The following is a 14,716-nucleotide window of genomic DNA, read 5'->3' as shown; positions in this document are numbered from 1 at the left end:
TGGATTCCTTTTGTTTGGGGTTCTCTGCGCTTCCTGGACTTGTAAGTCCATTTCTTTCACCAGGTAGGGGAAGTTTTCTGTCATTATTTCTTCAAAAAGGTTTTCAATATCTTGCCCTCTCTCTCCTTCTGGTACCCCTATAATTCTGATGTTGGTACGCTTGAAGTTGTCCCAGAGGTTCCTTACACTATCTTCATATTTTTGGAATCTCTTTTCTTTTTTCTTTTTCGGTTGGGTATTTTTTGTTTCTTTGTATTTCAAATCTTTGACTTGATTCTTGGGATCCTCTTTTCTGCTGCTGGATCTCTGTAAATTATTCTTTATTTCAGTCAGTGTATGCTTAATTTCTAGTTGGTCCTTTTTCATGTCCTCCATGGTCTCACTATACTTATTGAGGGATTCATTAAATTTATCGGCGGTTTCCATAAAATTCTTGAAAAACCTTATAACCGTGGCCTTAAACTCTATATCCAATCGTTTGCTTTCCTCCATTTCTGCCATTTGTGACCTGTTTCTTTGTCTCCGCATTTTGGCAGCTTCCCTGTGTTGATAGAGTGGCCCTGTGCGCCAGGTGTCCTGTAGGGCCCAGTAGCTCAGCCTCCCCAGTTACCTGGGGTGGACACTCTTGGTGCACTCTTGGTGCCTTGGTTGTTGTAGAATCACTGGGAGGAATTGACCTCCAGGCCAATTGGCTGTGAGAATCAGCTGTGTCTAAAGTGGGAGAACTTCTGTGCTGAAGACACCCTTCTGGGGCAAGACTTGCTTCAGTGGGGCTTTGGTGCTCACTGAGTCTGCTCCCTGAGTGCGTCCCTTATGGATCTGAGGAGTTGCAGTCTGGATGGACCCCCTCTGACCACTGGGTACAGTGGCTCCTGGATCTAAGGAGGTGCTAATTCAGCCTCTGCCTGAGGCCACACAGCAGGAGCCACGAAGAGGCTCAGCTGTGAAGCAATGCAAGCCGCTGCGGGGCCTTGGGCCTTCTCTTGGAAGTTCCAGGTCTGCCTGGTTAGGCTGCAGTTAGGTACATTCACATGCAAAAGCCTCTGCCGCAGCCTGGGTGGGGCGGGGTCTCAGGGAGTCAGAGGGCGGAGAAAGCGGCCATGGCCGATTCTCCGCCCGGAGTCGCGCGTCTCAGTGTTCCGGTAACGGCTGCAAGCACCTCTGAGGGAAAGCCGCCCTCAAGTTCGCTCGCTGCCGGACAGACCAGCTTCTCCCCGTGTGAGACCTGGGTCCCCAGAGACTTCCCGGAACCGGAGTTCAGAGCCGTCGGGAGTTTGTGATTCAAAAAGACAGCCGCGTCCTCAGGCGCCACCCCCTTTCCTCGCGCGCGCGCCGCCGTACCTCTGCACTTCACCTCCGCAGCGCCTCTGGCTCTCAGCGTGCTTTTCTTTCCTTCTAGTTGTGGAATTTACACTCAGCCAGCCTTCCTGTTGTTCTGGATGATGTTTGCTCAGTCCTTTGCGGTAATTTTCAATTGTTGTGTGAGGCAATAATTTCCCGGTGTTTTTGCCGCCATCTTAGTTGCTCTCCGCCTGTGTCATTCCAAAATTATTTCTTCATGACACGCGAGAAGTGGTAGCACTGCTGGAAGAACCCTGGGAAACATGATTGTAAGTCAGTAAGTACCTGTGAAAAGACAGAACAGCCACTGCAGTCCTGTCTCAAGTTTCTTGTGTAGGCACACAATGTTTGCTCATTATATCTAAAATAATAAAAATTGTTATTCTGAAAATCCACTCAGTGATTCTATCAATAAAAACAATTAACCAACCACAGAACTAGTGATTTAAATTTAAGGACACTTTTTATTACTTATCTTATAAAATGGTTATTTTCAGTAACAATTTAGTCTAAGAAAGATACTGTTATAGCAAAAACATATCATTTTAGTAAGAGTTTTGTAAATATTATGATCTAAGTTAACATTTATGTACCAAACATCTTCAAATATAGTACTAGAAAGAGTTCACTACTGTTAGTATTATTTTAATTCCTAACTGACCATAAAAAGTTTTGTTAGGACATTCTATAATGCAAAGGGGGAAAAAAATCTTCTGGACAATAAGAAATATTTGCATGAATAAACCTAAGCTTTTGTGGTATAATATAAAATTAGTCAGAGAAGTACATTTTCTGACTTTAATGTTTACAACTTATATTTTAAAGTTACTTAGACTATCCGTGGGTGTGGGGTGAGGCAAAGGCAGGAATGTATTGTAAATGTATTTGCAAAAACTTTTACCCTTTGAAATCTTGCCATACTCTCATAAATTAATGTTACAAATATCTGAAGAAAAAGTTTAAAAGAAAAAATTTCAGAAGAAGGATTTTATTCAGTAATACTAAAGAATCAAAGGAAGTGTTAATAGGAGAGAGAAAAGCCTAAACTGAAAAGATATCTAATTTTGTTAGGTTAATTTCCTAAAAGGATGTCTGAATTGTATTCATAGTTCTTATTCTAGGTGTTCTTAAATGAAAAATCTATGATCACTTACTTAAAGATTAAAGAAAGCCAGGGAATATCAGAATAGTCTGGCTTTCTCTTTTCCTTTTCTTTTTAAACTTAAGGTCTCTTTTTCCTGTCAATTTCATGGGGAGAAAAAGAATATATCAGTAAAATAAAGGTGTTTTTTAAAAAAGTGAGTGAGCCCTAGTCGATTTGGCTCAGTGGATAGAGCGTCGACCTGTGGACTCAAGGGCCCCAGGTTTAATTCCTGTCAAGGGCACATGCCCAGGTTGCAGGCTAGATCCCCAGTGAGGAGTGTGCAGGAGGCAGACAATCAATGATTCTCTCTTATCATTGATGTTTCTCTCTCTCTCTCTCCCTCTTCCATCCTCCATGAAATTAATAAAAATATATATTTTTTAAAAAATAAATAAATAAGTGAGTCTATAAATATTATTTAGAATTTAAAAAATGGATTTGGGTACTGTGAATGTAGTGATATTAAGTATTACAGAATGTGTAACACTAACTGGATGCCTGGGCTCCTAAACACAGGGATGGAAGAAAATAAATGTCTTGTATACTGCAGATTAAAAATAATGTGTGTAAAGTTAATAGGTAAGACATTAGAGTTCAAAAATAAGCTTAGGGATTTAAAGAAAATCTATTAAATTGAGAGGGGAATCATTTCAGTGACATTTCCAAATAATTAACAGGTTAGAAAAAATAATATCTGGAATCTGGCCCAAAGGGAGGGGCAATTTCTTTCTATTGACATTTGGATGTTTACAATGATGGGTTGAATACAGAGCGACCTTTCTCATTTCTCAGTGGGAGGGAGAAGGAGCCCCACTTCAGGGCCATGGATCCCTCTGTGGGGGGAGCAACACTGTGTAAGATGAGCTTTCATTTTCCACAAGAATTGAAATTAGAACATTCACCTGCAGAAATCCCATAGGCACAATTGCAGAATTTAATTTCTGTTTAAATGATGGATTTTCAGGCAAGTGAATCTAATTTTACATCCTACCCAGGCTCTAAGTGGGCCAAGTAGACTGTGGTCAACTGCACAATACTGGCCTCTTCATGGCATCTATATATATAAAAGCCAAGTGACCAGAACGACGGAATGAGTAGAATGACCAAAACAACTGGAACAACTGTTCACTATGATGCACACTGCGGCGGCCAACCAGCCCAATCAAGGCCTTGATCGGCCCCCAACCTTCTATGGCCCCTCCCCCCGGCCAGCCCAGCCCCCAATCGCCCCCCCACCCCGATTGGGGGCTGGGCTGGCCAGCCAACCTTCCATGGCCCCTACTCCCCACCCACCCGGCCCCAATTGGCCCCCATCAAGATGGGCGGCCGGATCCCACCCATGCACAAATTCATGCACCAGGCCTCCAGTATAGGAATAAAATCCAATTTTATTTTTTAAATTTTTATTATAATTCTTTATTGTTGAAAGTATTACATATGTCTCATTTTTTCCCCATTGACCCCCTCCAGTCTACTCCCACCCCCAGCCCCAGGACCTCACCACCCCTTTGTCTGTGTCCATGGGCCAGGAATATATGCATACAAGGTCCCTTGGTTGATCTCTTCCCACCCTCCCTCCCTTGCCTTCCCTCTGAGGTTTAACAGTCTGTTCATGCTTCTATGACTCTGGGTCTATTTTTGATCATCAGTCTATTTGGTTCATTAGATTCCACATATGAGTGATATTATCTGATACTTACCTTTTTCTGACTGCCTTATTTCGCTCAGCATAATACTCTCCAGGTCCATCCATGCTGACAAGGAACCTGCGACACAGGCCAAGATCCAGGAGGGACCTGCTGTGACTCTGCCAGCTCAACTGGCTCACCTAAGGCCCCTCTGCATTGCTTCACTCTGCAGGGTCCAGCACGGGCCTGGCCCACAGGGGTCTTTCATAGTTATTAGGGGATTGAACTCTGTTGGCCATTCTAAAAGCTGAAAATGAGCTCAGAGCTCTCTTTATGAGTGGTGATTTATTGAGGAATGGGGCAAAACTGGAGTGCCTGGTTGCTCTAAAATCCCCATGGAGCAGTTTCCACGGGCTGCTTTCATCAGGACTGAGATCTGTTCAGATTAGCAGTCTGCCTGCCCTGGAGAGTTTACCTGTCCAGGTGGTAGTTTTGTAGACTATGGTTTGTTCGCTTTTAATTGAGAAATATTACTGGAGAAGGTCTTCAAATATTTTTTATTGTCTATGAGAAGCATAAGAGTAGTTTCTGTTTATATATTTTTAAAAAATTTTAATGGATTTTTAGAGAGGAAGGGAGAGGGAGAGAGAGATAGAAACATCAATGATGAAAAAGAGAATCACACTGGGGATCGAGCCCACAACCCAGGCATAAGCCCTGACTGGGAATTGAACCGTGACCTCCTGGTTCATAAGTTGATGCTCAACCACTGAGCCATTCCAGCTGGCCTGTTTATATTTTTTATCACAAAAAAACTAAAAGTTCATGATACTTTCAGTCTCTTTATTGTATGTCTGGGGTGATAAATGGAAATAGAATATTACCATTATCTTTCACTTTTCTTTAATATATAGAGTTAAAATGATTTGCGTTAAAAAGCAAATACAGAAGCATATAAAGTCAAAAGTGGGAGTCCCATTTCTCAGCCCCGCTCATAAGTATCAGCATGAAACCCCAGTGTATTTCCTTCCAGTCTTTTCTATGCCATTGATATAGTTTCTACTGGGGGTCTTCAGGAATACAAAGCTAAATCATGAAAGTTGGCAGACTTTTGCTAGGAAAAGACCGGAAACTAGTGGTTAGTTTGGCCTCTTCCGTTTATTTGAGAAGCTGGGTAACCCATCCAGGGCTATATGCCACTTGTTCATATGACTGGGAAACCAGTTTGTCAGATTTAAGGGCCAGAGTAGAACCCAGAATGATGGGGAGCTGCTCACTGCTGCCACCTGCTGTCAGCAAGGGGCACTGCAGGTGCTGCCTGCTCCCAGGTCCCTGGGGCTCCCTCAGGATGGCAGGGCCCAGCCAGCACCAGCCTCCTTAGGGCCCTCCTGCACTTGCACTGGCACACCCTCCCCTCCACAAAACCTCACCGCTCCATTGCTCTGGAGTTTGTGTTTCCAAATGTAGCTATCTGGCTATTGTTGATTTGTTAGGGTAACCATGAAAATGGAAAATAAAAACACATAAACATACACTGCTTCCTCTCAAAAGTGGTATAATGAGCAATATTAGCAAACTGCTATAATCTCCTGGTTACAGTGAGTGGCTTGTCACCAGGTTCCAAGGTAGATTTTTTTCTCGGGTTTTTATAGGCACTCTGTCACCTGGATTTTGGAATCTCACCATCTAGGCCTGTAAATGCCACAGTCCAATGATTTCTTGGTCATCACTCATCTGTGCGTGAGGGGGAGATGACTTATTTTAAAAAGCATTTTAAATCATCATCTTATACAGCACAGCAACTCTTTAAAGAGTCAGTATTTTTTGGTTTTACTTCTCTTACGTTGTTAGGGGGGAAATAACCTAATATATTCAATTCAAAAATTTCAGGCTCCTTATTAATCATGATATCTACTTTTCCAAACAAAAAATATAGGTTTAGGGCACTTTTGAATCACAATAACTCAAGAAAGTGTGAATTGTCCCATTTTCCCTGCTTTTTCTAAAAGAGAGAGATCTCAATGTGAACAGATATTTGCACACCCATGTTCATAGCAGCATTATTCACATTGATTAAAGGTGGAAACAACTAAAATGTCCATCATTAAATGAAGGTATAAACATGTAAGTGGCATATTATTCAGCCTTAAAAAGGAAGGGAGCCCTAGTCAATGGCTCAGTTGGTTAGTGTTATCCCAATACACCAGGGTTGCAGGTTCAATCCCCATTCAGGGCACATATGAGAAGCAACCAATGAATGCATAAATGAGTGGAACAGCAAGTCAATGTTTTCCTTTCTTCTCCTCTTCCTCCTCCTCCTCCTCCTCCTCCTCCTCCTCCTCCTCCTTCTCCTCCTCCTCCTCCTCCTCCTCCTTCTTCTTCTCTCTAAAATCAATCAATCCTTTTTTTAAAGGGAATTCAGACACACTCTACAACATGCTTGAATCTTGAGGACATTGTACTAAGAGTAATAAGCCAGTCACAAAAGAACCAATTCCACTTATATGAAGTACCCAGAGCAGTCAGATTCATAGAAACAGAAATTAGATGGTGGGTGTCAGGGCTGAGGAAGGTGGATGGGAATTAGTGTTGAGTGAGGACAGAGTTTCAGTTTGAGAAGATGAAAAGGTCTGGAGACAGATGGTAGTAATGGTTGCAGAACAATGTGAATGTACTCAATGCCCCAGAACCGTACAACAAAAAAAATAGTAAAATTTATGTTATGTATATCTTACTACAATAAAAAGTTTGATAATGATATTGTGTAAAGACTAGGAAAATTAAGAAAACAATTATTCCACCCAGCCAGCATGGTTGAGCATCAACCTATGAAACAGGAGGTCACAGATTGATTCCCAGTAGGGGGCGTGCAGGAGGCAGCCAATCAATGATTCTCATCATTGATGTTTCCTTCTCCCTTTCCCTCTCCCTTCCTCTCTGAAATCAATAAAAACATTTTTTTTTAAAGAAAATTATTTCTTTACACTTGTCATGATTTGTATTTTCTAGGCAGACAACTAAGATATTTATCACATCATTTAATTTTTAGTTGTCAAGATTGCCTGCTTCTTATTTGACTTTAAGAAATATAATGTTGAGGATAATTTCAGAGGAAAAGACATGTATAGGTATATACACAAATATGCCAAGCTGTTTGGAGCTGAAATCTCAATTGTAGGTGCCATTTCTGTGTTCTAGTAAGATCTCTAGAAAAGACAAAAAGAAAAGGCACTCAATGAAGAGCGACATGGCCACCTTGCTGCTCTCTGAGCCAGGTGCCTCTCCAACAGGTGCTGGGGGCACTACTCTCTACCTTTCTTCTCCCTTTTATCAGCCACTATGATGTGCTTGCTCCCTTGTGGTTATTTCTGGAACTGCTTCTCAGGGCCACACTAAATGGGAATAAATCTCTGTGCTTTGTAAACATAATGCAAGTCCAAGAAATATTTGTTTAATACCTGTGTCTTTCCTACATGTGGCAGACCAGAGTAAATGCAGTCATCTTCTCTGAGGTCATGCAAGAGAAGAATTTAATGGTGCTTTTCTTTTTCTTTCTTTCTTTCTTTTTTTTTTATTGAGTTCAGAAAAAAGGGAGAAGGAGAGAGGAATTGTTGAAGGGCTGCCTCCTGCACGCAGCCCTGGGGATTGAGCTTGCAACCCGGGCATGTGCCCTGACCAGGGAATCGAACCATGACCTCCTGGTTCATATGTCGATGTCCATGCTGGCTGGACTCTGTGTACATTTTTTTAAATACTGTCCTATCATTTTCTGATTTTCTTGTGATGATTTAACCACAAAGTTCAGAAATGACAGACTTCATCTTATTCACTTAATCCAGTGGGTCTCAACCTTCTGGCCCTTTAAATACAGTTCCTCATGTTGTGATCCAACCATAAAATTATTTTCGTTGCTACTTTATAACTGTAATGTTGCTACTGTTATGAATCATAATGTAAATATCTGATATGCAGGATGGTCTTAGGCGACCCCTGTGAAAGGGTCTTTTGACCGCCAAAGGGGTCGCGACCCACAGGTTGAGAACCGCTGTCCATTATTCATAGGCATAAAATAATCTTTGCATACTGTATTTGCTTACCAATTTGGTTTCTCCATTTTTGGGGTTAGCCTTTTCTACCCATATTTTAACACTTACTTTACTTTTTACTTTTACTTTTATACATTTTTACCTTATTTGTTCCTTTGGCAAAACGGTTTGTTTCCACAGGTGCTGGTAGGAGGCAGAGACAGCATAAGTGGGCAGTAGGGGGATACCCTATCACACTTTAGCCAGAGAAAGGAGCCCTGATCACCAACCTTGAGAGCTGCTCTGACCTCCTCCTCAGTTCTCTGAGTTGACATGAACCCTAAGCAGGACAAACTTAATACCTGTTTGATTGATGTGTCCCGGCTTACCTGCCTACCAAGGGACAGCTTGACCTCCATGGCCGTCTTGACCATTCACCACTGCTATTCAGGCTGTTTAAACTGCTGACTATGGGGAGAAGACTCCAGGCCCAAAAGCAATTAATCATTAATGGGCTGCCTCCTGCACGCCCCACATTGGGGTTCGAGTCCTGGAAATGTGATAGGAAAATCTCTCTCACATGGAGGCTGCATTTGCCTGCTTCGCATCTCTCCTTTCTTAGCTGTTCATGGTTATCACCAGCTCATCAGTCCGTGGGCCAAAGCATGGACGGCAGAGGCTTACTGGCAACGTGTGGGAGATCTTGGGTCGGCCCAAGTTTTCTTCCTTCTCCACAATCACCACTGCCCCATCCTGGTCTTCAGCTTCTAGGCCCCTGAGAGTGGAGATCCAGCTGCTTGCCCTTGGTAAATTGTCTGGGCAAAACAGGTGCTGAGGTGGCCTCATTAGAGGCATCAGAGTTAGAGGCTCCATGGGACTGAAACGTACAGACCCTGAGACAGGACACTAGCATCTCAGGGGCCTTCTGAGCTCATTTACTGGGTGTTTGAGAATTAAAACTCTCACCAAGCAATCTCTGTAAAAGAGAGGGGTCATTTGTCCACCTAAAATAAAGCTACGAAGGTGCAGGGAATGAGGTCTGGCAACACTGAAAAGGCTATAGGAGTAACATTCTCCATTCCACTTCTTTCTTTAGAAAGGCCAGAAAATGTTAAGCAGCCAAAACATACAGGGACAAAAATTTAAAAAATTTGTAGGAAGGTCTCAGGTGGTGGAAAAGTTTCCAGCAAAAAAAGTTTGAACAAAAGCTGGACCAAGACCCCGTTTCTGCCCATTCAGAAGTGGGCACCAAGCAGACTCCTAATAGACTTACACTATACAACTTGATTACCCTCTTTGGACCCTTTTCTCTCATTTGTAAGAGGAAGTAATAGGAAAAGGGAAATATTCACAGCTCCTGAGGTTTTTGTGGAGAACTCTTCTTATTACATAAATATTATCTTTTTACATGTATGTGGAAGATCTCCAACTGCTGGGCATTCACACAGTATCTGAATAAATGTAGAAAAATATCTACACTGACAATATAAACTTTAAACATTTTAAAAACAAAATGGCTTTAAAAATGCAGTAAGAAATAAGGGCATTTCTGTCCTCCACTGTCTTCATTTACTGCTCTAGGCAGCAGGTGCTACAGCTCATCTTGGTTCAACAAAGACACCAGGTTACTGGAATTTTTTTCACTACAGAAGCCCCCAGAGGAAGGGTAAGTTTTAGAGGGTAACTCCCAATGTCCCTTCATGTTCTCCCCAGGAGAAATCCATCTTGCAGCCCAATGTTCCCAATAGACTTGGACCAGACACATCTAGCACAGTCACTGTCCTGTCACACTAGCTGACATGGCCCAAGATCCAAGAGGGGCCTCTGTTATGCCTGCTCACCAGCACTGCCTCCACTAGCCCCGGAGCCTTTGCCTGATGCCTGGGCTTCTGAGGAGCGTGAAGCCTGCTTTGGCAGGTGGATGGGGACGTCGATGTTGGAAACAGAATGCTCCTTGAAGTACTCGCCTCCCTTCTCTTCATATTCTTTCCTGGTGATCCAGATGGCATCGTCACCCAGGTGGTCCAAGGCCCAGTCACGAGGACCATACCAGGCGTCCAGCATGGGGTTAGAGGCAAGCTGAACCTGAAAAGATGACTGAAAGGGGCTCATCGCCAACAGTTCCTTCTCCATTCTAACTCAGCCCAGGATACATCAAGTTCCCGCTGGTGAGGAAAATGTTCTTAACCAGCACCTCCTGAACGTCCTTTGGGTACCTGTCCAGAATGTAACAGAGGGGCCCCTCTCGGATCTTGGGCGATGTCGGCTAGTGTGACAGGACAATGATTGTGCTAGAGGTGTCTGGTCCAAGTCTATTGGGAACATAGGCCTGCAAGATGGATTTCTCCTGAGGTAATTTCTGGAGCCCAAATTCTTTCTGTCCCAACAAACAGCTGGTGATATGCGGCCAAGTTATCAGCGAGCGGCTTCTCCACTTCTGGCGTTTCCTCTGAAAACAAGGGTTCACAATCACCGATGTTTTTCACGTCTTCCAGGGACAGATCCAGCGGCTCTAGGTCAGGGGTCTCAGGCTTGCTGTCCACCACAGCCACCTTGAGGGTGACTTCGGATTGGAGGATTGTCTGCTTAGCTTGCTCCACCACCGAACTGAGCTTGTGTATGTAGGACTGCGGCTCTTCTGGGGAGTCCGTGTTTCGCTCCATGAGAGCTTTGTGAAATGGATCCACTTGGCCATCCTCCAGAAGTTCCTGCACGTACTGCAGTCTGTCCAGCCGCTCCTGATCAAGCTGCAGCTTCTCCTCCTGCCGCCGGGCGTTGAAGCCGCTGCAGCTGCTGCTGCCGCCACCTTTCTTGCTTCCCTTCACTGGTCAGAGTGCTGCCGAGGAGTTTGGTGAAAAACGGGTCCTGCATCTTGTGCACATTGTTTTCGTAATAGTCAGGGCACCGCCATTTCTGCAATCTTTCTACATAATCCTCAGCGATGCAGCTGTGCTCATGCAGGATCTCCCCCATGCGGCTGAGTGTGATAGCTGCCAGGTGCCCAGGATACTTCCGCTGCAGGAGACGCTGGAGGTAGCCAGCTGCTTGGCTTCATCCCAGATTGATGCGTTTGCAAATTTTGGCATCTAACCTCCCTTCTAAGATGGGTAAGATATGTGTACACTGGTATCCAGCTGAAATGATGAGCCCACTGGAAATCAAGGTCTTTGGCTTATTGTGGTAAAGCTGAACAGGCTGTCTATTCCATGGGCAGCCTTGGGAATCCCGTAGCACCCAAAAAGGAGCTCAGACATCATTTGTCGTGAATACGTGGGTTGCACACAGCTTCTGTCTAAACTATGGGATGATCAATACAGCCCCGTGAGGAGGCACCCAGGTGCTGGAAGCAGTAGTCAAACAGCAGCTCCTGCAGCTCCAGATTGACGGCACGTTGCGGTCGAAGGGCGAGCGCAGCATCCGGCGCTGGGGCTCAAGGCTGCCCAGTGCGTTGCCGACAGGCCCATCCGCCCCCGCCCCGCCCTGCCCTTACCCCCCCCTCCCCCCCTCCGCTCCTCGCTCTGGAGGCGCGGCTCCGGGCCTGCATCCACCCCAGGGCAAGCCCAGCCCGGATGGACCTGAAACGACCCGTTGTCCAGCACCAGGGGCACCGGCAGTGGCCCATGGGCCACCGGGTTGGCCTCCAGCACAGGATCTGGAGTGGCCCGGGCGTCCCGGACACGCGATCTTCAATGGTGCTTTTCTTTAAGCACCCGAGTTTAAGGTGCATAACAACCAGCTTGATTTTTTTCCCTTTTAGTTTAAAATTACTAGTCTAGGCCTGTTTACTAGTACTGTCCATTACGTACTTGCTATACTAACCGGCAGTGCAGTGTTCAGTTACTCTGTGAGTTGTCCGTATCTTTTACCAGTACTTTTGTAAATTAATTCAACTACTGGTTATTGAACTGAAAGGACAGAACAGGACTGATAGCTGTGTCCCTAACCCCTCTTCCAAGAAAAAGCCGCAGAATGTATCAGTTACTCAGCCTGCCCTTATCTCGACCAATGGGAAAGCGGGGGAAACTAGCCCAAGGCCAAGAGTATGCTAGCCACCCCCCTGTCTTTGTGTAACCAGACCCTAGCTGCACCCTGCCCTTGCATCACTAGCCCCCGGCCCTCACTCAACCAACCAGAATCGGCCAAATCAGTGGTCAGGGTGTGCCCCCACCCCCGGACCCCAAGCCCTATAAATTCTTTGTTCTCTTGGAACTCCGGGCTCTCTCACACCCTATCGCTGCGTTGGTGTGTGTGTGGAGGGGTGGGGGTGGGGCAGAGGGACCAAGCCCCCAGCTTGAATAAAGACTCTATGCTTTTGCATCAGACTCGGCGCTCCCTGGTGATGTCCTTTGGGGGATCTTGAAATCTGGCATAACAGAACATCTGCTCAGACAAGGCCACGCACTAGGTATTGGGGCAGAGGAGAAAGTCTCACCTCACCTCAAAGAAATCATTGTGCTGAAGTCTGTGCCAATCACTGTCCACTGGAAGAATTTACAATCTGTTTGTTCTGAATTATAAAGTATTAATTCACAGATACACACTGGAAACACAGTCTACCTCATAAGAAGACAATGGTAGTAAATAAAAGTCATAGTAACTCAAATAGCTTCTGACATGATTGTAAATGTTCTGTACACATTTCTTAAGGCACATTTCTTAAGGCAAGTTACATGCCACTTGAGATATTAGGAGCCAGACTCCGTTTTGTTGTAAAAGCCTCCAACTCTGTGATCTCCTGCTGAATTTCATAACAACACAGTTCAGTGTCTTGATTTTAGGGCACTTTTGCCTTACAAAACTGTCCTGCCTCTGTTAAGTCACAAGTTTACAGCCAGTGTCACATATTTAAAATCTACACCAGACCAGTGTTTTCCCAGGGCATTGATGAACCTTGCCTTCACATCACCCGAGAGCCTGCCCCACTGAAAGTAACAATGTTTGTATTTACTACATAGCATTATTGCTAGTATTTTAATATTTCTTCAGGTTTTCTTAGGAGAGAGCCAACATCTTGGCAATCAACCATACCTGGATGAATGTCTTGAATAAACTCTCATATTTTTTAAAAAATATATTTTATTGCTTTTAGAGAAGAAGGGAGAGGGAGAGAGAGGTAGAAACATAAATGGTGAGAGAGAATCATTGATCGGCTGCCTCCTGCACACCCCTTACTGGGGACTGAGCCCACAACCCGGACATGTGCCCTGACTGGGAATGGAACCATGACATCTTCTTTCATAGATCAAGGCTCAACCACTGAGCAACACTGGCCTGACTAGAGACATTTCTTTTAATGTATAATGGTGGTTACCAGGGGCTGGGGGAGGGTGGACAGGGAGTCAATGTTTAATGGGGACGGTTTCAGTTTTGCAAGATGAAAAGATGGATGGAGGTGATTGGTAGCACAACAATATGAATGTATATGATACCTCTGAACCACTCACTTAAAAATGGTAAATTTTACGTCATGTGTATTTTACCACAATTTTAAAAAAGATAATGGGACATATGCTTGGGTCCAGGAAGAGACCATTTGGCCTGTGTGAAGGACTTCACTAGGGAAGCAATAAAAGGCAAGTTTGGCAGTGTGGACTGGGACCAGATGTCCAAGGCCTTAGATGACAGAACAGACTGTCAGTTCCAGGTTGGACTGTAGGTGACAAGCACAGTTAGGCGCTTTTCCCTGGCAGGACCAGGTGAGGAGAATTAACCAGCACCAGGGTTGCATGTGAGGTCTGTCCGAAGGCCAGTGAGGCCAGGGGTTCAGGTGTGGCCATGAGGTGTCTCCAAGTCTCTCTGGTCAGGAACTCCCTGAACAGGGCAAGTTCTGAGCAGAGAGGAGCCTCTGGGCTGCATCGGAGGGAGCGAGCAGTGCTGTGACGTTTGCTGTGTGACTGTGACCCATGAGGGCAGGCAGAGGTCATAAGACACTTACTCTCTGTGACGACGGGGAGAGCATCCAACCACACCGGATGGACAGGAAGAATCAGAGTCTTCCAGAAATGATGGGACATGAGGTGGGTGAGGAAACGAGGAAAACCAAGAGCATCCTTCATGGCCATAGTGGGTGACAGAAGAGGGTGGCTGTAGACTTCAGCTAGAGAGCATGGTTCTGGGCAAGGGTGTGGGAAGTAAGAGGGTCTTTGAGGTTGACTTGGGGGTCTGGTCCCATGAAGGGAGGAACCATGAGGAGGCCTGGCTGGCACCGAGTTCCAGGAGGTCCTCACATAGCACCCAGGGAGGGCCACTCTCGGCTTAGGCTGTCAACCTGCCCAGCATGCCTCACTGCCCCTCCTCTGCCTGGTGAGGGTCTGTTCTTCCTGCCAGCCGCTCCAGGCCTCGGTGGAGTGTCTTCGCCCCAGCCGCCCGAGGCCGAGTGCACCGCTCCTTCCTTTGTTCTGTGGGTACAGGCCCTACAGACACTCGGCGTGGAGTGGAAGGGAGGCCAGGCTCTGGGCTTTCACAAACTGCCACTCAGCCACAGGCCTCTGGTAGGGCTCCGTGGGGCACCCCCGAGCTCCCTCCCACGTTCAGAACAAAATGAGAAATAAGACACAGGACAAACGGGAATGAAATGT

The 14,716-nt window shown here is 45.4% G+C and overlaps 1 pseudogene; it reads right to left on the bottom strand.

Annotated features, from left to right (window-relative positions):
- Nucleotides 1-7,816: 7,816 nt before the first annotated feature.
- On the bottom strand, nt 7,817-14,200 carry LOC118650541 (annotated as a pseudogene).
- Nucleotides 14,201-14,716: the final 516 nt, after the last annotated feature.

This window comes from Myotis myotis, unplaced genomic scaffold, assembly GCF_014108235.1.
Source record: "Myotis myotis isolate mMyoMyo1 unplaced genomic scaffold, mMyoMyo1.p scaffold_m19_p_3, whole genome shotgun sequence".
Classification (NCBI taxonomy): domain Eukaryota; kingdom Metazoa; phylum Chordata; class Mammalia; order Chiroptera; family Vespertilionidae; genus Myotis; species Myotis myotis.
The sequence above is the reverse complement of the archived record's forward strand: the minus strand, read 5'-3'. Positions and strand labels throughout refer to the sequence as shown.